The sequence below is a fragment of the Manis pentadactyla genome, chromosome 14, assembly GCF_030020395.1.
Source record: "Manis pentadactyla isolate mManPen7 chromosome 14, mManPen7.hap1, whole genome shotgun sequence".
NCBI lineage: Eukaryota > Metazoa > Chordata > Mammalia > Pholidota > Manidae > Manis > Manis pentadactyla.
In genome coordinates this window covers 66,876,025-66,896,575 of record NC_080032.1, presented here as the reverse complement: position 1 = coordinate 66,896,575, position 20,551 = coordinate 66,876,025, and the positions used below count along the sequence as shown (strand labels likewise).

The window sequence follows — 20,551 nt, the reverse complement described above, 5'->3', positions numbered from 1 at the left end:
TGACCAGGTAATTTCAAATTCACTATCTTCTAGTTTACTTCTTGGTCAAGTTTGTTGTTGAAGCTCTCTGTTGAATTCTTCAGTGCAGCCCCAGTGTTCTTCAGCTCCAAGATTTATGCACAGTTTTTCTTTTTTCTATTTCATTGTTGAATGAGTTCCATTGTTTTAAATTTTAAGGCTTGTTTTGTGGCCTTTCATGTAATCTATCTTGAAGAAATTTCACTTCCCCTGGAGGAAAATGTGCATTTGGCTATTGTCATATGCAGTGTCTACATATCAATTCCATATAATTGGGTTATTGTGTTGTTCACGTCCTCTGTTCCTGTCTCTATTTCCTTATATTTTTGTCTAGCTGTTGTATCCATTATTGAAAGTAGGATATTTAAGTCTCCAGACTTTATTGTTGAGCCTCCCATGGCCCTTTTGCAAGTGTGGTCACTTGCCTCTCCTGCAAATTACAACATTGTCAGCCTGATGATCACTGTCTGCTGGGAAGCTACACTCATATTTCTAATTTAAACCAACCTGATGCAAATAGTTGACCCATCACTTTCTCCTTATTGCCTTTCTGGATCCCAAGTTTTTGCATCTAATGGTCAGATAAAATTGGTGGCCTGCAACCCCCAGATGAGTGTTTCACACTTGGCCCCTTTTTGCCTCACAGCAACTCTTTGAACCCTCTGAAAAGCCAAGGTGATTCCATCTAGGCTGTTAATGGCAGAGCAAAGTTTGGGAGGTTCTGTTTTCTTTCTTAGCACAAGATTTAAAATGACAAATGCTTGATCAAAAAATTGGGGATTAGCTCTCAAATCAAGCTTGCATTAATGGGAGGGTTATGTTTTCTAGCCTCGAACACACTAAAAATAATTTCCTAGGAGAAATTTTCATATCCAAAGTTGATTCTGAGCTCGCCACTTCAGTGCATTTCAGTACTTATCCTTAAGTCTAAGTAACTCTCGCTTATATTCCTTAAGATGTTCTATTACTCCTGCCCCCACCTTGTCCACAGAAGTAAGAAGATGGTTTAAATGTGTAAATCACTTCATGTCAAGTGCTGTTCTAAATTTCCAATGCCTTTTCATTTCAAGTTGAAAAAATTAAAATATTTCACATGAACCACAAGCGCCTATATACCTCAGACCCTGCCTCCCTCCTTCTTCCTCTGCCCCAGACACAAATGAGCTTCCTTTCTATACCCAAGGAAACAAAAACTTCAAGTTCCACATGAGGTCTATTATACTTGCTGTTTCCTTTAAGTGAGAGTCAGCTCTGGACCTTCCTACTCGCCGAATGGGTCTCAGGAAGGTCTCCTGCTCCATGACACTTTCCCTGGCCACCTACAGAAGGCCAGCCCTGCCCGTTCTGCTCTGTCATCCCGTCCCCTTTACTTCTTCACAGCACATGTTGCCAATTGGTGTTGTCATGTTCATTTAGTAGTGGACTTGCTTATTGGGACGAATCAATGAATTAACCATGTGAAATATATAGTGTTGAAAAGGAAGTGGAGACACAAAAACAATGGCTCTTCTGTGCTTGCTCATCTCTCCTGGCAACTTGGGTTGCACTGCCCAGCCACGTACACGGTTTTCCAGGTGGTTACCACCAAGTCATCCTTAAGATATGGCTGGCAAACCAAATCTCACCCCCAGCCAGCCAGCCAGGACCTAATCATCCCCCCAAATCATTCACCAATGTCACACAATATAACCAGCCCATTAAAATAAGTTTTGTTTGAAATGTCTTGATATAACTATTAAGAGTGCAGAAAAGAATAACCTTCATTCTTCAATTGGTTGAATGGACATTAGAAATAAAATCAGATTTTAACATTTTTGTAACCTTTAATATACTTTTCAAAAAAATACTGGTGATACATTTTAAATGCACCAATGACTCAGAAACAATTATTTTCTGAGCCTCTACAGACCAAACTGGTCAAAAGGGCCTAGTCTTCTAAGAAAGTGGGGAGGAGAGGGCAAAGAGGGAGGGGAAGAGATCAGAGGGGAACCAAAGTCCAGGATTCATCCAAATCGCAGCAGCACCCAGAGCTGGCCGAGAGAATGGGGGTTTAGGTGCAGGTCAGACTTTGGCAATGGGGCCTCATTTGCAGAGACAAGCATCCAGTGGATGAAACCTTGTTGGCAACAGAGAAATGAGCAGTGTGAAAAGACGTAATGGTGTCTGGGAGGAAGAATAAGTTGTATGTCGTAAATACTGCGGACTCAGCAGGTCCCGTGGCAACACTGCATGTTGCGAAGGCTCTGAGGTGTACATGTGCCCAGTCTTAGGGAGCCTCCGTGCATTAGAGTAGTGGGCTACCAAAATGTACCCTGGGCTTAGGGTGCGGGGACACAGCAGCACCCGGAAGCCTGAGCAGAATGCGGGGACGCAGGGCTCGGCGGTGCAGGGTTGTCCAGTGAGGGTCGGTCCGAAGACAGGGCCTGAGCATCGGGATCCTGAGCTGCGCTTGCTGTGCTCAGCAAGAGGTGCTTCTTGGCCAGGGCCTGGTCAGTCAGCTCCTGAGTCCCTGCTCCCAAGGACCACGGCCAGGACCACGCCTGCCAGTTGGGTGGAGACCCAGGTTGGATGGGCCCGAGGTTGTCAGCAGGGCTGAGCTGCGCTCCGGGGACTGACAAGCAGCATCCTTGCCCTGAGCTGTAGAGGGAGGAGCAGAGGCCTGCAAGCGTTGTTGCGACGCAGGGAACCAAAGGGTGTGGCAGCCCCCTTGCCCTGCGGCCACCTGCCCGCACTTTCAGAGCTCATAGCGCTCGGGCTGTAGGGTTCGCACAAAGACATCCATGGAAAAGCTGACCCTGGCCTACCCGCAGCTGCACTGAGAGGCCGCTTTGCCATAATGGATTCAGCGCAGCGTGGCGAAGTTGATGGACTCCGTGCAGTTGAAGCCGTGGTTGAAGCCAGCGTGGTAGCCATAGGGAAATGTCACTGTACTCACCAGCCTCCTGCATGACCCGACTGAAGGAGATCCTGTTGTCCCTGAGGACAGTGGGCAACACGAGGGCCACCTTGTGCCACAGGAAGGCCCCGCAGCTGTGGGCGCTGGCCGGGAAGAGGTTATCAGCCAGGCGTTCCAGTTGTTAGCCATGCTGCGGGGGCACCGCGTACCACGTTTTGGGCTCCCCGAAGTGCACATAGTTGATGCTATACAAGTCCATGTCCTCCATGTGCCATGCGAACGTGGTCTTCCACATGCCGAAGTACAGGTAGGGTGTGTTGATGCCTTCGATGACCACCCCGCACTCCTGCTCCAGCAGGTCCTGAATGGTTCCCAGGTGTCTGAGGTTCCACAGCTTAGTGTTTTCATCAAATAAGGAGCCATTCACGGAGCGCCATAGATTTGTGAACCATAGAGCCGGGTGTGCCAGTATTTTTGCTCCAAATCATCAGAATCCGTGTGCAGTGGTGCCTGATATTTAGCACTGTTGGCCAGGTGGCCATATTTCCTGACGGTCATCGCCTTCTTGTGGAATTGAGTGAACATACCAGCCCTGCCCGAGACCACCTGCTGGAGGGGAGTGGGGATTAGGATGTCACTGATGCCATCGTAGTCTTCCTGGCTTCCCACCCCTTGGGGGGATTATCTTGCCCACACCTGCTCGGTGTGCACCTTGAGATTCCATATAGGCAATATATTTATCAAAGTCATTAAACTCTTGTTCAGTGGGGTAGAAGGTCATAATTGCACAACTTGGGTTCTGGGTACAGTTTGCCTGAGACTTCATAGCTTCTATAATGAACAACAAACTCTCAAGAGTCTTCAGGTATGGTCTGGATAGTTGAGGATGGTGGAAAATGCTATTTTTCCAAAACTGGTTTGAGTGCCTTTGAGTCAGCAGGAACCACCGGTGGACTTTGATGCAAATGAGATGGTAATGTTTTGGGGCTTGCTGATTCACCAGGAGACTGCCCTCTGGGCAGAAGCTTTGCTCTCAACTGATACAGGAGGCTGAACGGGCAACTCTGTGACGTTCCTCAGCTGGCACTGGGGTTTGTTCTCTGAGGCCTCCTGACTCACCGGGTCCTGGGTGTATGGTGATCCAAATGTAGTGTCTTAAGGGCAGTGTTTAAAAAAAAAACCTAGAAAAAAGAATACAAAGGTTGAACATTAATGTTTGGAGAAAGTTATTCAGGAGCTACAAGTAAAATACTATGGGATCCCACCATGGGATATTATCCCACACTCAAAGAAAGGCTAAAATTTTATAAGATTGACAATATAGGACATGGTGTTGATGTGGAACAATGGGAATTCTCATACCCTCATAGAGAGAATGGAAATCATTCTTTGGGAAACGATTTGGACAGTTTCTACTAAAATTGAACTTATGCATGTGTAAAATTGGACATATGCATGTGCTGTGATTCAACTGTTACCACATGTCTAGGTAATCTGTACAGCTGTGCATGGAAAGTCAGCTCCAGTAATGCTCATAACAATATTATTTCTAGTAGCAAATACTGGAGGCAACCCAAATGTCCATCAACAGTAGAATGGACAAATACGTAGTGGTACAGTCCTATAATGGAATACAATAAAGCACTGCAAATTACATGAACATATAGGGATAATTTTGCAAACATAATACTGGGCAAAATTATCCCGACTTGAATATCAAATCCATCATTCCAATTTTACATAAAATTTCATCTTTTTATATAAGTATATATAAAAAAGAAGGTAAAGTAATCTGTTAGAAGTCAGAGCAGTGGTTACCTTTGAGAAAGAGGTGAGTGGGAGCATGAGGGGGTCTCTGGAGTAACAATATTTTGTTTGGAATCTACATGCTGGTTAACAACCATCACAATAGCTAATTGTGATAATTCATCCGGCTGTTAATGATTTTCACAAACTTCCATGTGTTTATTTAAAAACAGTTTAGAGTGAGAAGCACTGAAGACTAAGAGACATGTTTCATTGTATTAAAAGGAAAAGGAAGAGTGAAAATAAATGCACTAAACATTTGATTGAAGAAGCTAGGAAATGGAAGGAGTAAAGAAATAAATAATAAAGATGAAATAAATGAAAAATAATACATACAAAACAGGATGATGGCCAAAAGTACCATTTGAAGAGACTAAGAAATGCAACAAACTGTGAGCATAACTGGTAAGGATAGAAAGTCGAAATAAACAATACTAGGAGTTAAACAGTGCACAGATCTAGTAATTTGGTAGAGAATTTTTCTAAATCTCAAGAGAATCTTATGAGCATCTGACAGCAACATTTTCAACAGATAAGAAGACAATTTTCTAGAGAGGAAACATACACAAAATGGATCCAAGAAAAAACAAGAAAGCTCAAATGTCCCAAATAAGAATCTGGATCAATGTATGACCCCTAAAAAATCCTGAGACACAGCATTTATAGGTGAACCTAGCAAATTTTTAAGAAAACAACTTATACAAATCTTTCATGCTATAGAAAAGGTTGTAAAGCTACTCAGATGAGGCTATACTTACAGCAAAACTGGAAAAGGACAACAGAAAATAAAGCATAAATGAAAGATTGCTAAATATAATATCTAACCAATAAAGCAATTTGCTGAAAGAATAATACATTGTGACCAATAGACTATCAGGAATCAAGGATGATTCAACATCACAAGATCTAATGACATAATCAGAATATTAATGAACGAAATGAAAAATAACATCATCTTATAGGTACCAATAAAGGATTTCACAAAATTGAACATTCATTCATGATTTGAAAACTTTTTACTTGAAAACCATTCAGAAAAATGTCTACAGTAAGATAGTGTTTCAATGTAAAAACAAATAGCAAGTATCCTTAGCAGTGAAACAAGAGAAACATTCTCTTGTTTAAGGTAGAAAAACAGATACATCAGCAAACTCTCTCAGCACGATCTCAAGTGGTCCTTCTAATTTCCTCGTTTTTCCTCTCTACAAATATTCTGTTTTACCTTAAACTTTGGACATGCTAACTCCATCCTACTTAAAATCCTCCAGATGTTCTGAACATCCCGCATGATCTGGGCTGCCATCACCCCTTCCCCTGGCTTTCTCCTCTTCCTGGCTGTGTCTCAAAAGAGCCTGCACTCCTCCTCCTACCTGATGCTCTTTACACATAGGCAGCTCCCCTACCCCTTCAAGGCTGAGCTTAAATATTATCTTTCAGTGAGGTCTCCTCTGGTAGCTTTTTAGGATAAAATTAAAAGATTATTTTCTCAAGAAAACATCTCCAAATGAAACATACTGCTGATCAGGATTTATAAGTCTCTTCAAAATTCTAATCAAATCAGCCCCACCCCAATCCCATCATCCCTAATCAAAACGATCCAATCAGCTATCCAACCAGCTCTTCCAATTGAACTACCCTTCCTTGTTCTAGTAATGGCATACTTTTCAGTGTTATCAGCCCAGAAAACATTGGTGTTTGGCCTGAATTTTTTTCTGAGATTTCTTATAAGAAAATAGAAAAGGGAAAGGACTGCCAACCCTCAACAAATCTGAAATCATATTTTAAAAATAACAAAAACTTGTAAGCTCAAACAAATGGCTTCCTTCCACAGCCAGAGTTACAGAGACTAGAGCTCAGGTCTGCAGCAAGGATTGGTTTGATAGTCTTACAAAAGCCACTGGCAAGGGTCTCAGAGAGCAAGCCTTTCCTTTGCCCCAGAAAGCAGCCCCAAAGGAATGAGAGACCTTGGAATAAAAGACACACCTGTTAAGAGGAGAATCATGCCTACGCCTATCATAAGTTGGTGTATGAAATCAGAGGAGACTTCCTAGAGATTCTGAATCCACTTGGAGTCACCTTACAGAATTATTGGGAATTTGTGAGGTACTTGTTCTGGACAAATTCTCTGAAAATTTGTCAGAAACCAAGAGCAGATCCAGGTTTTGTGGGGTCTGAAGATAATACAAATTTCAAGGCCGCCTTAGGAATGGAAAGATTTCCCTGGGAAAGCTGCCAGGATGAGAGGGAAAGTAGAGTAAAGACAGCACCATTGTCAGGGCACAAAACACCATTGGTACTGGGGTCTGCACAGAGCCATGGGGAAGGAAATGGGGTGAGGAGGAGCTCCCAGGAGGAGGTCTATGCATTTAATCTTCCTTGCCCTGCAGTCTCCCCAATAAGACTTCAAAAGATCAGCTTGCCTGCCACAGAGTGAAATAGTAACAGCCCCTGTACCTTATTGGCAACTCCACAAGGAGATCTTTTAACTGTCTTACTGATGTCTTCAAATTTTCCCTTTTACTTTATGCTATTCAACTTTAAACTGCCCTCCTCTTCCACCATTATTTCTCCCATATTTCCCTTCCATCTTTGTCCTTAAATTCCATCATTTCTCAAGTACATCCACTTGATCCCATATCTTCCCTTACTGACCCAACAAAGCACCATCTCTTCTTCCACCTCTTGTAGTTCTTGTTTAGCACTTATAGATTATACCTTACATAATATGAACAGCAAGTTACCTTTTCTTAGCACTTCACTTTACCAGGCCCCTTATTAAGCACTTTCTATATAATATCTCATTGAAACCTCACAGGTAGTTTATGAAGTTGGCATATTATTAACCCCAATCAGTGAAGTAGGAAATGAAATGTAGAAAAATGTATATTTAATTCAACAGCTTGTGCTCTCCATCTCTAGAACTTTTTCTGTTCTCTCCATGGCTATCTCTTCTGTTAAATTCCTTAAATCAACACTTCCCCCTTATTCCAGGACACAGTCAATTAAATGTCACAGTCATCATTGTCTCTCTTAAATCATCAGTTATCAGTCTCTTTCCTGATTTAAGCTGCTGTCTTCCCTCTCACCTTCATTTCAATACCAAACATGTTGAAAACATACATGAAAATAGTTTGCGTGCACAAACGCATTTCCTCCCCTCTCTCACCTGGTTCTGCCCCCACTTCTCCACTGAAACTGATGACTACAAACATCAAGCTGTTTCCTCCCAAATGCCGCTCCAGGGGTTACACTTGATCTCTGCACATCCTTGGTTCACAGACACCTTCTTGCTCCTAAAAGGTCTCTGACCTCCCTGATGCTGCCCTTAACTTCCTGGTTCTTCCTCTTCCTCCTTAGTTCCACTTCCTTTCCTTGCCACACACACACAAGGAACAACTATCTTCTAGATTCTTTTTCTTTCTCCCTTTAAATTTCCTATTTATGTTGATAGCTTTCTTTAGTACTGCACTTTCTCTCCTTAATATTACTTACTGTTATAGCTTTCCTTAATACTGACTTTCTCCTAAGCTTCTGCTTTCCTTCTTTATCTAAGGTAGGTCCACTAAGCCCCTGAAATTAACTTGTTTAGTACAAATTGATTATCTTTCTTCTGAAACTAATTTCCTCCTTTAAATGTCTTTATTTCTACAAATGGTGAAACAGTTATCCTACTCACCTTCATCAACCATTACATCTCCCTGCCCAGCCTATAGGCAGTGGCTGTCAGGGGATCCCATGATTGTCTACTGGGACACCCCAAGAACACTTGCACAGCACAGGAGGCTTCTGTGCTCTCCTTACCTTCCCTGTATAAGACTCCAAGGACCCAGTTTGCTTTCCTCTCCTACTTAGCTGTCACCACCCAAGCCAGACCTTGGCTGCTTTGCGCTGGGATTGCCTTGTGATAGTATCATGTCATAGGCTCCCTACTCACTCTAATTTTATAATCTCAAAATTCTTCTATAATGATATTTTATAAATTCTTCAAATATTTCTTTGGAACATGTAATCAAATTTTCCATTCTATTTGAAAACTTGCTCTAAAGAAATGGGAAGAATGGACAATTTAGGAGAGCTAAATATCAAAAGCTTAAATACCATGCTAAGGGCCTTTCCCTTAAGAAATAATAAATGGTGACTGAATATTACACAAGACCTCATTTCTTACTGAAATATCAAATATACAATTGAAATAATCTTTGAGTTAAACACTTTGTATCTGTTTTATAAACTAAATTATTTCCTTTGTGCATTTCTAAGCATTCTAGGATGAATGAGGCATGGCTTTCATATCTATTATATGTGTGTATACATTTGTCTTCATCTATTGAGCAACAAAAGGTAATAATCTTTTATGTTATAATATAAATATATGTATAATAACTAGTATATATAACATAAGCATATATTGCTTATAATAATATAACTACACTCAAAATAAAGCTGCTCAGAATTTGCCAGGTACAAAGACAGTCATCCTTCAGTATTCCAGCCAAATGTGTCACTTCTCTATGATCCCAGCTGCTTGCTGTAACCATGAGACTGCCTGCTTGCTTCTTTCAAGCTGGGCTACAGGTACTGGTTGAGAATCAATAAATACACTTTCACTGCAGATACACATTATATTCTTATCCATGGTATCCACAGTAACAAGGAAATTCTTTATCTAAGGAAACTTGACAGTTCTTACAATGGCGGAAAGGTATTGTCTTATCAGAATGATTAAAAAATAATACCTGGTCTCTTAAACTTAATGGATCTCTGGAAATTACAAAGTCTTTCCTCTGTCTTTTAAAAATAATTCCTCCAAACTTGTGTGTATGTGTGTGTGTGGGGTGTGTGTGTGTGTGGGTGTGTATGTGTGTGGGGGTGGGGGGTGTTTTCAGCTAGACAAGGTGAGGAGTGACATGAATAAATTTAAAAGTCCCTTTCACTTCAGTGTCCAGATTGCACACCAGTTTCAGGATAGCAGGAAAGCCTTTTCGTCTTTCATGCTGCGTACATATTTCAATTCTATTATGTCAAATGGGGATTGTTTGACAAAATGCCTCAGGCATTGGCCACTGTCTCTGCTGACAATATCTAAATTGGGTTCAACAAAAACTTTCTTCTCAAGTTAGAAAATCTACTTAACCATTGATTGAAAATAATTTATAGCCATAATATTTGATGGCTGAATAAATTCTATTTTATTAAGGCAAATGGCTCAATTTCCTCCTCTTATTGGACAGTTATTTTGTTTTTACTTTCCACGACTAATACTAATCAGTTATATTTATCCTATATTTCAGCGCCTATAACAGTATATACAGTAAAATATTGGTTGAATGAATGAAATTCCTTAGACTAGTTATTAGGAATGGAATTACTGCCTTTTAATATTTAAATGTTTTTAAGATCCTAACACATGTTGCCAAAACTTTTCAGAAAGAGTATGTCATTTCATGTTCTCACCACTGAGTAACTTCACTTAGGGGGAAAAAAGCTTTCCTAATTTGGTAAGCGAAAAAGTGTAGCTCTATTTTAATTTACCTTTCTTGGATTACCATGAAGGATGCTATTTTTTCTTTCACAATTATCAGCCATTGAATTTCATGGTATGTATTGGTTCATATCTTCTACCCATTTTCCTCTAATAGGATTCTAGTGCTTTTTTTCCTCATCTACTTACACTAACATTTTACATATTACTTATATGCATATTTCACATATTATTTTACATAATTGACAATTTAAATATTGCTCATATGAATATTTTGCATGTTAAAATAAGCCCTTTGTTATATAAGCTCATAGGTTTTTCCCAATTTGCCATTTAGTTTATAACTAATTCTATTTCATTTCAAATGTTTTTGACATACATTTCAATGTGTTACGTTGCTATTTTACCTTTTCCTTTGTAAGGTCTTTCATGTCTTTCATATTCAGTAAGTTACTTCCCTGTCCAGAGGCAGATAAGTATCACCTCATGGTTTTTTCCTTTTTATACATTAATTTTACCTTTAATTCCAATTTTAATTATACCTTTCATTCTAACTGGTTTATTTTATTAATTTGTTTTATTGTCTTGTGTGTATAGTGTGAGGAGTAAGGAAGATGAAACTGGTCCACAGGCCTCTATGTATGACCTGTTCTCTGTGTGTTTTCTCTTTTTATAGAAGCTTTTTGCTGTCCCAGTGTTCTTAAATTTTTTCAATCTCAAAGTTTAGGTGCTTTGGTTTTAAGATATTTTTTAAGTTACTTCTTTGATGACTTCCTCTACATTTTTCCTATGCACATTAACTCCTGTTATTTGGATATTGGACCTCATGGATTGGACCTTAATTTTTGTATCTTCTCTTCTCCCACTTTTCTATCCCTTTATCATTACACTCTCTCTTTTGAAAAGTGCCCTCATCTTTACTTCCCCAGCTCCTTCAATTGTGTCTTTTTCATTCCCCTATCAAAATTTTAATTTCCAACAGGTCATTTCTGATCCCTTAGCTTTTTTTGTGTATATGTACCTTTCTCCACCCTTTTCCCCCCAGTCTTATTGTCCTGTTCTTGTTTCACAGGTGCACTTCTTTAGTCTCTCTGAAAATACTAAAATGTCAATGGCTTTGAAGTGTTTTTTCCCCCTGCATGGTCTGTTTCTTTGAAATTTATTTTTATATTTTTTTCATTTTGTTGTCTATCTTTCAGATGTAAGGCTTTCCTCAAATGTCTGATGATCCTTAGTAGTTGGTTCACATATGAGTATAGCACAAAAAGAAGCTGATTCAAAACTGGGTGTTTGGATAGGTTTGGTGATTATGCTTCCCTGAATGGTGGTCTGGCTGGGCTGTGTCCTGGGTGAAACGCTGACACTGGCATCTCTAAGAGCTGGTCATACGCAACAGTGAAGGATCTTCCAATCTTCTTCCTGGAAGAGACAGGCCTGCCTTTCCCGCCACATGGAAAAAGATCCTGAAATTTCCAATATCCAATGAAATTTCCAATATCCAACTTGTGAAACTCACCAAATCAATTTGTTTTCCCGATGACAACTACACTGCCTGTGGTTCCTGGAAATTCTCAGTTCAGAGACTACCTTTCCCACTTGCTCTAGGAAATGAAACTTGGTTTTCCATCAAGATGAGAGAGCAGCAGTTTATCCTGCTACTAGAGAATGCGAGGGAGTCTGAGGCTCCAACTGCTTCTTAGACTTTCAACAAATCTTCCTTAGCCTCTGTCCACATCCAGAGGTAGCTAGTACCATGAAGTCCTAAGCCTTTTGGAGTCTGTGGACACAGTTGTGTTCCTTCTTAGCTTTTCTTTTGGATATTATGAATGATACTGTTATGAACATTCATGTACAAATCTCTAAGTGGACATTTATTTTTCCTGTGTAGATACCTAGGAATGGAATTGTGTTATATAGCAACCCTATGTTTGATGTTTTGAGAAACTGTTATGCATTTTCCCAAAGTTGCCTGCAACATTTTAAATTTCCACCAGCAAATATATATGAGGGTTCCAATTTGTCAATGTCCTCACGAACACATGTCTTTTTGTCTTTTTTTTATAGCACTTCTAGTCAGCATGAAGTCTTATGGTTTTGATTTGCATTTCCTTAATGACTAATGATGCTGAGCATTTTTCCCTATGTTTATTGGCCATATATATTTTTTGAAGAAATTTCTATTCCAATACTTGGCTCATTTTTTTGAGTTACTTGTCTTTTTGAGTTGCAGGAAGTCTTTATATGTCCTGGTTACAAGTCCTTTGTTGAATATGTGATTTGCAAATATTTTCTCTAAGTCTGTGGGTAATCTTTTCACTTTCTTATATCTTTTGAAGTGCACAAGTTTTAAATTTTGATGAAGTCCAATTTATCAATTTTCTTTATTGCTTGTGCTCTTGGTGTTTTATCTAAGAAATTATTGCCTAGCTCAAGGTCATGCAGATATACTCCTGTGTTTTCTTCTAAGAGTTTTCTGGTTTTAGCTTACATTTGGGTCTGTAACCAATTTTGGCGTCGTTTTTGTGAATGGCATGAGGTAGAGATCCAAATTCATTCTTTTGTAGGTAGATATGCATTGTTTCAGCAACATTCGTTAAAAAGACTATTCTTTCACTGTTGTCTTGAAACCTTTGTTAAAATCAATTGACCACAAATATAAGGGTTTATTTCAGACTCTCAATTCTATTCCATTCAACTACATAGCTATGTTTATACCAAATATAATATGTTAAGACCAAAAGTCTTATTATAGCTTTGTATAGTTTTGTATATTAAGGTTTTGAAATGGAGAAGGGTGAGTCATCCACATTTTAAAATTCTTTTTTAAGACTTATGGTTATTCTGGGTCATTTATGTTTACATATCAATTTTAAAATCAGCTTTTAATTTCTGGGGGTTAGGGATGGGGAGTCAGAAGAAAAATAGAAATTACACTGAACCCATAGATCAATTTGGTGAGTATTGCCATCTTAACAGTATTAAGTCTTCTGATCCATAAATATGTAATGCTTTTCCATTTATTTAGCTCTTTAACAGTGTTTTATAATTTCTACAGTAGAAGTGTTGTACTTTTTTGTTTATTCGTAAACATTTATTCTTTTTGATGCTATTGTGAATGGGATTAACTTTGCAGAATTTTCATTGTGTATAGAAAGCAATTGATTTTTGAATAGTGGTCTTGTATCCTGCAACCTTACTGAATTTGTTTATTAGGTCTAATAGTTTTTTCGTGGTTCCTTAAGATTTTCTCTACATCATATCATTTCATGTATCAATATAGTTTTATCCTTCCTAGTTTGAATGCCTTTTATTTCTTTTTGTTGCCTAACAGCCCTGACTAGAAGCTCCAGTGTAATGCTTAATAGAACTAGTGAGAATAGTCATCCTGAAGGGTCTTGTCCCTGCAGCAAGTACTTTTAAATAGAAGAAATAAATACTTCAAGTGAAGAAGTCCCTTTCAGATTCAAACCCCAAATCCTAATTTCTTTCTCCTCCCTAGCAACGTGGATTTAGTGCATTTTCTGTGGATGTTTTTGTGTGCATGTGCATCATATACTAATACAGAGTATTGTTTTGTGCATCTATTTTTATTTTATATAAATGATTTTATACCAAATATGGTAACACTTGTGCAATTTTTAAATTCAACACTAACAGATTCAAGATATGTATTTATGTATACCAACATAAGTAGTCTGTCATAAGAATGTATTTTATTGATATATTTCTCTATTGGGGAGTATTTGGATTAGTTCCAGTGTTTTACCATAAACAGTGCTGCATTAAAAACATTTTATATGTGTCATTGTAATTATATGTGATAATTTACGTAGGGTAGATCGTCTTAAGCGTTATTTTTATGTGGTATAGAAATTATACCACCGTATTTTTAGGTAGTGTAGAAATAATACAAATTATATTTTGTATATTGTTATGCAATGCCAAGTTGCTTTACCTAGTGATTTTCCTAATTAACACTCACTAGCAGAGAAGGAGAGTTTCTTTCTCCACACCCCCAGATGTACTTGATGTCAATTTTTTAGTTGTTGGTGATTTGATTGGCAAAATAATTTATCTCCTTTTATATTAATATGCTGCCTATTTCCTGGTGATGTGCTTTTTCATAGATTTAATGGCCTTTTTTGGGTTTTAGTTTTGTAAATTACTGGTTACATACTTCACTCATTTTTTCAGTTAAATTGGTTTTTTTTCTGATTTATAAAATTTTATAAATATTTGGGATACTAATTATTGTATTGTAGCAAATAATTTATGATGTCTTAATTATTTTAAAAAATAAAGCATAATCATTTATTCATCTTTTCCATTGTGATTTGTTCCCTTCCTGTTTAAGTAATCCACTCTTTCATGAAGTCACAAAGATTCATTTTCATTGTTTTGTTTTTCATCTTTGTTTCACCCATTTAGAATTGTGTTGTTATTGGGAGGTAGGGATATGTATGGTTGTTAGGATTTTTGGTATAAATCTAATTGTCTACCACCATTTTCCCCACCAAGTTGGAATACTCCACTTTTATATGCCAAGTTTAAATATAAGCATCTATCTCTTTCTAGACTCTCCATTTAAATCCACTAATTTGCCCATTCCTGTGCCAAAACTATAATTTTAATTATTGTAGCTTTACACTTAGTATTGATACTTGGTAAGGCAAGTCCCCATGTCTTTATTCATATTTAGAATGAGTAGGGCTAAACGTCAGTATTCATTTTAGAATAAATTTGCCAATTTCCATAAAAATCCTGTTGATCTGAATTGAAATTGTATGAAGTTAAAATAAATTTGGGGTGGACATAGCTCCCATATTGGGCATGCCCATCAATTAATTGGTATATTCCTCTACTTAATCATATCTTATATGTATTTATAAAGTTTCAGAATTTTACCCATGATGATGTATGTTTCTTTAGATATATTCTTAGAAATTTTATAATTCTTGAGTGCTTTGTAAATGGACACTTTTTCTATTAATTTTTATTATTTATTGATTTTATATCTCTTTCCAAACCTTACACTTATTTTCTGTTAGTTTGCTAGCTTGACCATTGATTCAAAGGTTTTCATAGAGATGATATTTTCTGAAAAAAATACAAAAATTATTACCTCTTCTTTTCCAGCTGTCATAGCTCTTATTCTTTTTCTTTTTGTAGCTGGGCAGGAACGGCAGTCTTATATAATTAGATATAATCTCCAGTAAAATGTTGATAGTTGACTTAGTAGAAATTATACCCTCATTTCGGACTTTAACAAAAAAAAAAGAGTGGCTCTAAACTTTAACATTAAGTTACATCCTATCATTTATCACTTTCAGGGACCAAGGGAAATCAGACATAAATCAGGACTCTACTAACTAATAAAGTAGTTGAAAAACAACATAGAATATTTGAGCAATGCAATCTAAAAATTGACCTACTGGGCATATATTGAACTTCTGTACTCCCAAACAGCAGAATCGAATTTTTTTCAAGTACGTGATAAATTTCACAAAATTGACTATAAAACTGTGGCCATAAAACAAGTTTTAACAAATGTAAGAGGATAGAAAGCAGGTTCTCTGACCATAAAATAGTTATAAATTACTTCTAAAAAGATAACTAGAAAAATTCCCAATTTTGTAAAATTAAAAATAGATTCTAGAGGTGGAGGCAAGATGGCGGCGTGAGTAGAGCAGCGCAAATCTCCTCCCAAAACCACATATATCTATGAAAATAAAACAAAGACAACTCTTCCTAGAATAAAGACCAGAGGACACAGGACAACATCCAGACCACATCCACACCTGCGAGAACCCAGTGCCTCCTAAAGGGGGTAAGATACAAGCCCCGGCCCCCAGCTCCCGGCGGGAGAAGAGTAGGCAGAGCGGGAGGGAGAAGGAGCCCAGGACTGCTGAACACCCAGCCCCAGCCATCCGGGCCAGAGTGCAGACACAGTGCGTGCACGGGGCCCTGGATGCTAGAGAAATAGGGCAGCAAGAACGGTGAGAGGGTACTGGAGGCCTGGCACCGGAGGACATAAGAAAAGCGAGCGGCCATTTTTTTTTTTTTCTCTGTTTTGGCAAGCGCTTTTTGGAAGTCGTAAAGGGATAGGGACCCCAATACTAGGAAAACAGGGCAGCAAGACCGGTAAGCAGATGCCTGAGGCTGGCACCAGAGAATAAAGAAAAACGAGCGGCCATTATTTATTTATTTATTTATTTATTTACTTGAATTTTTAATTTTTTTTTTTTTTTTGTGGTCGTTTTGTTTTGGCAGGTGCTTTTTGGAAGTCTTAAAGGGGCAGGGCGGGACACTTAATCCAGAGGTAGGGAATCCGGGGATCTCTGGGCACCCTAATCCCCTGGGCTGCAGGGAGCATGGAGCCCCCTTAGGGAGATAAATAGCCTACCGGCCACTCCCCCCTCCAACGCGACTCCACCATTTTGGAGCAGCTGCCCGAGCCAGGCCACGCCTACAGCAACAGCGGAGATAAACTCCATAGCAGCGGGGCAGTAAGCGGAAACCCTGTCTGCGCGCAGCTGCCCAGCACAAGCCACTAGAGGTCGCTGTTCTCCCAGGAGAGGAGGGCCACAAACCAACAAGAAGGGAAGTTCTTCCAGCCGTCACTCGTTCCAGCTCTACAAACTATTCCTATCACCATGAAAAGGCAAAGCTACAGGCAGACAAAGATCACAGAGACAACACCAGAGAAGGAGACAGACCTAACCAGTCTTCCTGACAAACAATTCAAAATAAAAATCATAAACATGCTGACAGAGATGGAGAGAAATACGCAAGAGAAATGGGATGAAGTCCGGAGGGAGAACACAGATGCCAGAAAGGAGATTACAGAAATGAAACAAACTCTGGAAGGGTTTATAAGCAGAATGGATAGAATGCAAGAGGCCATTGATGGAATTGAAACCAGAGAACAGGAACGCGTAGAAGCTGACATAGCAAGAGAGAAAAGGATCTACAGGAATGAAACAATGTTAAGAGAACTGTGTGACCAATCCAAACGGAACAATATCCGTATTATAGAGGTACCAGAAGAAGAAGAGAGAGGAGAAGGGATGGAAAGTATCTTGGAAGAAATAACTGCTGAAAACTTCCCCAAACTGGGGGAGAAAATAGTCGAACAGACCACGGAAATCACAGAACCCCCAACAGAAAGGATCCAAGGAGGACAACACCAAGACACATAATAATTGAAATGGCAAAGATCAAGGACAAGGAAAGAGTTTTAAAGGCAGCTAGAGAGAAAAAGGTCACCTATAAAGGAAAACCCATCAGGCTAACAACAGACTTCTCAACAGAAACCCTAAAGGCCAGAAGAGAATGGCATGATATATTTAATACAATGAAACAGAAGGGCCTTGAACCAAGGATACTGTATCCAGCACGACTATCATTCAAATATGATGGTGGGATTAAACAATTCCCAGACAAACAAAAGCTGAGGGAATTTGCTTCCCACAAACCACCTCTACAGGACATCTTACAGGGACTGCTCTAGATGGGAGCACTCCTAGAAAGAGCACAGAACAAAACACCCAACATATGAAGAATGGAGGAGGAGGAATAAGAAGGGAGAGAAGAAAAGAATCTCCAGACAGTGTATATAACAGCTCAATAAGCGAGCTAAGTTAGGCAGTAAGATACTAAAGAGGCTAACCTTGAACCTTTGGTAACCACGAATTTAAAGCCTGCAATGGCAATAAGTACATATCTTTCAATAGTCACCCTAAATGTGAGTGGACTGAATGCACCAATCAAAAGACAGACTAATAGAATGGATAAAAAAGCAAGACCCATCTATATGCTGCTTACAAGAAACTCACCTCAAACCCAAAGACATGTACAGACTAAAAGTCAAGGGATGGAAAAACATATTTCAAGCAAACAACAGTGAGAAGAAAGCAGGGGTTGCAGTACTAATATCAGACAAAATAGACTTCAAAACAAAGAAAGTAACAAGAGATAAAGAAGGACACTACATAATGATAAAGGGCTCAGTCAAACAAGAGGATATAACCATTCTAAATATATATGCAACCAACACAGGAGCACCAGCATATGTGAAACAAATACTAACAGAACTAAAGGGGGAAATAGACTGCAATGCATTCATTCTAGGAGACTTCAACACTCCACTCACCCCAAAGGATAGATCCACCGGGCAGAAGATAAGTAAGGACACGGAAGCACTGAACAACACAGTAGAGCAGATGGACCTAATAGACATCTATAGAACTCTACATCCAAAAGCAACAGGATATACATTCTTCTCAAGAGCACATGGAACATTCTCCAGAATAGACCACATACTAGGCCACAAAAACAGCCTCAGAAAATTCGAAAAGATTGAAATCCTACCAACCAACTTTTCAGACCACAAAGGCATAAAACTAGAAATAAACTGTACAAAGAAAGCACAGAGGCTCACAAACACATGGAGGCTTAACAACACGCTCCTAAATAATCAATGGATCAATGACCAAATCAAAATGGAGATCCAGCAATATATGGAAACAAATGACAACAACAACACTAAGCCCCAACTTCTGTGGGACACAGCAAAAGCAGTCTTAAGAGGAAAGTATATAGCAATCCAAGCATATTTAAAAAAGGAAGAGCAATCCCAAATGAATTGTCTAATGTCACAATTATTGAAATTGGAAAAAGAAGAACAGATGAGGACTAAGGTCAGCAGAAGGAGGGACATAATAAAGATCAGAGAAGAAATAAATAAAATTGAGAAGAATAAAACAATAGCAAAAATCAATGAAACCAAGAGCTGGTTCTTTGAGAAAATAAACAAAATAGATTAGCCTCTAGCCAGACTTATTAAGAAGAAAAGAGAGTCAACACAAATCAACAGTATCAGAAATGAGAAAGGAAAAATCACGACGGACCCCACAGAAATACAAAGAATTATTAGAGAATACTAAGAAAAACTATATGCTAACAAGCTGGGAAACCTAGGAGAAATGGACAACTTCCTAGAAAAATACAACCTTCCACGAGTGACCCAGAAAGAAACAGAAAATCTAAACAGACCAATTACCAGCAACGAAATTGAAGCGGTAATCAAAAAACTACCAAAGAACAAAACCCCCGGGCCAGATGGATTTACCTCGGAATTTTATCAGACATACAGGGAAGACATAATACCCATTCTCCTCCAAAAAACAGAGGAGGAGGGGATACTCCCAAACTCATTCTATGAAGCTAACATCACCCAATACCAAAACCAGGAAAAGACCCCACCAAAAAAGAAAACTACAGACCAATATCCCTGATGAACGTAGATGCAAAAATACTCAATAAAATATTAGCAAACCAAATTCAAAAATACATCAAAAGGATCATACACCATGACCAAGTGGGATTCATCCCAGGGATGCAAGGATGGTACAACATTCAAAAGTCCATCAACATCATCCACCACATCAACAAAAAGAAAGACAAAAACCACATGATCATCTCCATAGATGCTGAAAAAGCATTTGACAAAGTTCAACATCCATTCTTGATAAAAACTCTCAGCAAAATGGGAATAGAGGGCAAGTACCTCAACATAATAAAGGCCATCTATGATAACCCCACAGCCAACATTATATTGAACAGTGAGAAGCTGAAAGCATTTCGTCTGAGACTGAGAACTAGACAGGGATGCCCACTTTCTCCACTGTTATTTAACATAGTACTGGAGTTCCTAGCCACGGCAATCAGACAAAACAAAAAAATACAAGGAATCCAGATTGGTAAAGAAGTTAAACTGTCACTATTTGCAGATGACATGATACTGTACATAAAAAACCCTAAAGACTCCACCCCAAAACTACTAGAACTGATACCGGAATACAGCAAAGTTGCAGGAAAATGAACACACCGAAATCTGTGCCTTTCCTATACACTAAAAATGAACCAACAGAAAGAGAAATCAGGAAAACAACTCCATTCACAATTGCATCAAAAGAAAAAAATACCTAGGAATAAACCTAATCAAAGAAGTGAAAGACTTATACTCTGAAAACTACAAGTCACTCTTAAGAGAAATTAAAGGGGACACTAACAGATGGAAACTCATCCCATGCTCATGGCTAGGAAGAATTAATATCGTCAAAATGGCCATCCTGCCCAAAGCAATATACAGATTTGATGCAATCCCTATGAAACTACCAGCAACATTCTTCAGTGAGCTGGAAAAAATAATTCAAAAATTCATATGGAAACACCAAAGACCCCGAATAGCCAAAGCAATCCTGAGAAAGAAGAATAAAGTAGGGGGGATCTCACTCCCCAACTTCAAGGTCTTCTATAAAGCCATAATAATCAAGACAATTTGGTAC

At 38.7% G+C, this 20,551-nt stretch overlaps 2 pseudogenes; one reads left to right on the top strand and one right to left on the bottom strand.

The window, feature by feature from the left end:
- The window catches only part of LOC130678863 (olfactory receptor 4C11-like), an 88,254-nt pseudogene that overhangs the window by 25,265 nt on the left and 42,438 nt on the right, over positions 1–20,551 (top strand).
- Positions 2,364–3,821, bottom strand: LOC118924824 (lysine-specific demethylase 4D-like; annotated as a pseudogene).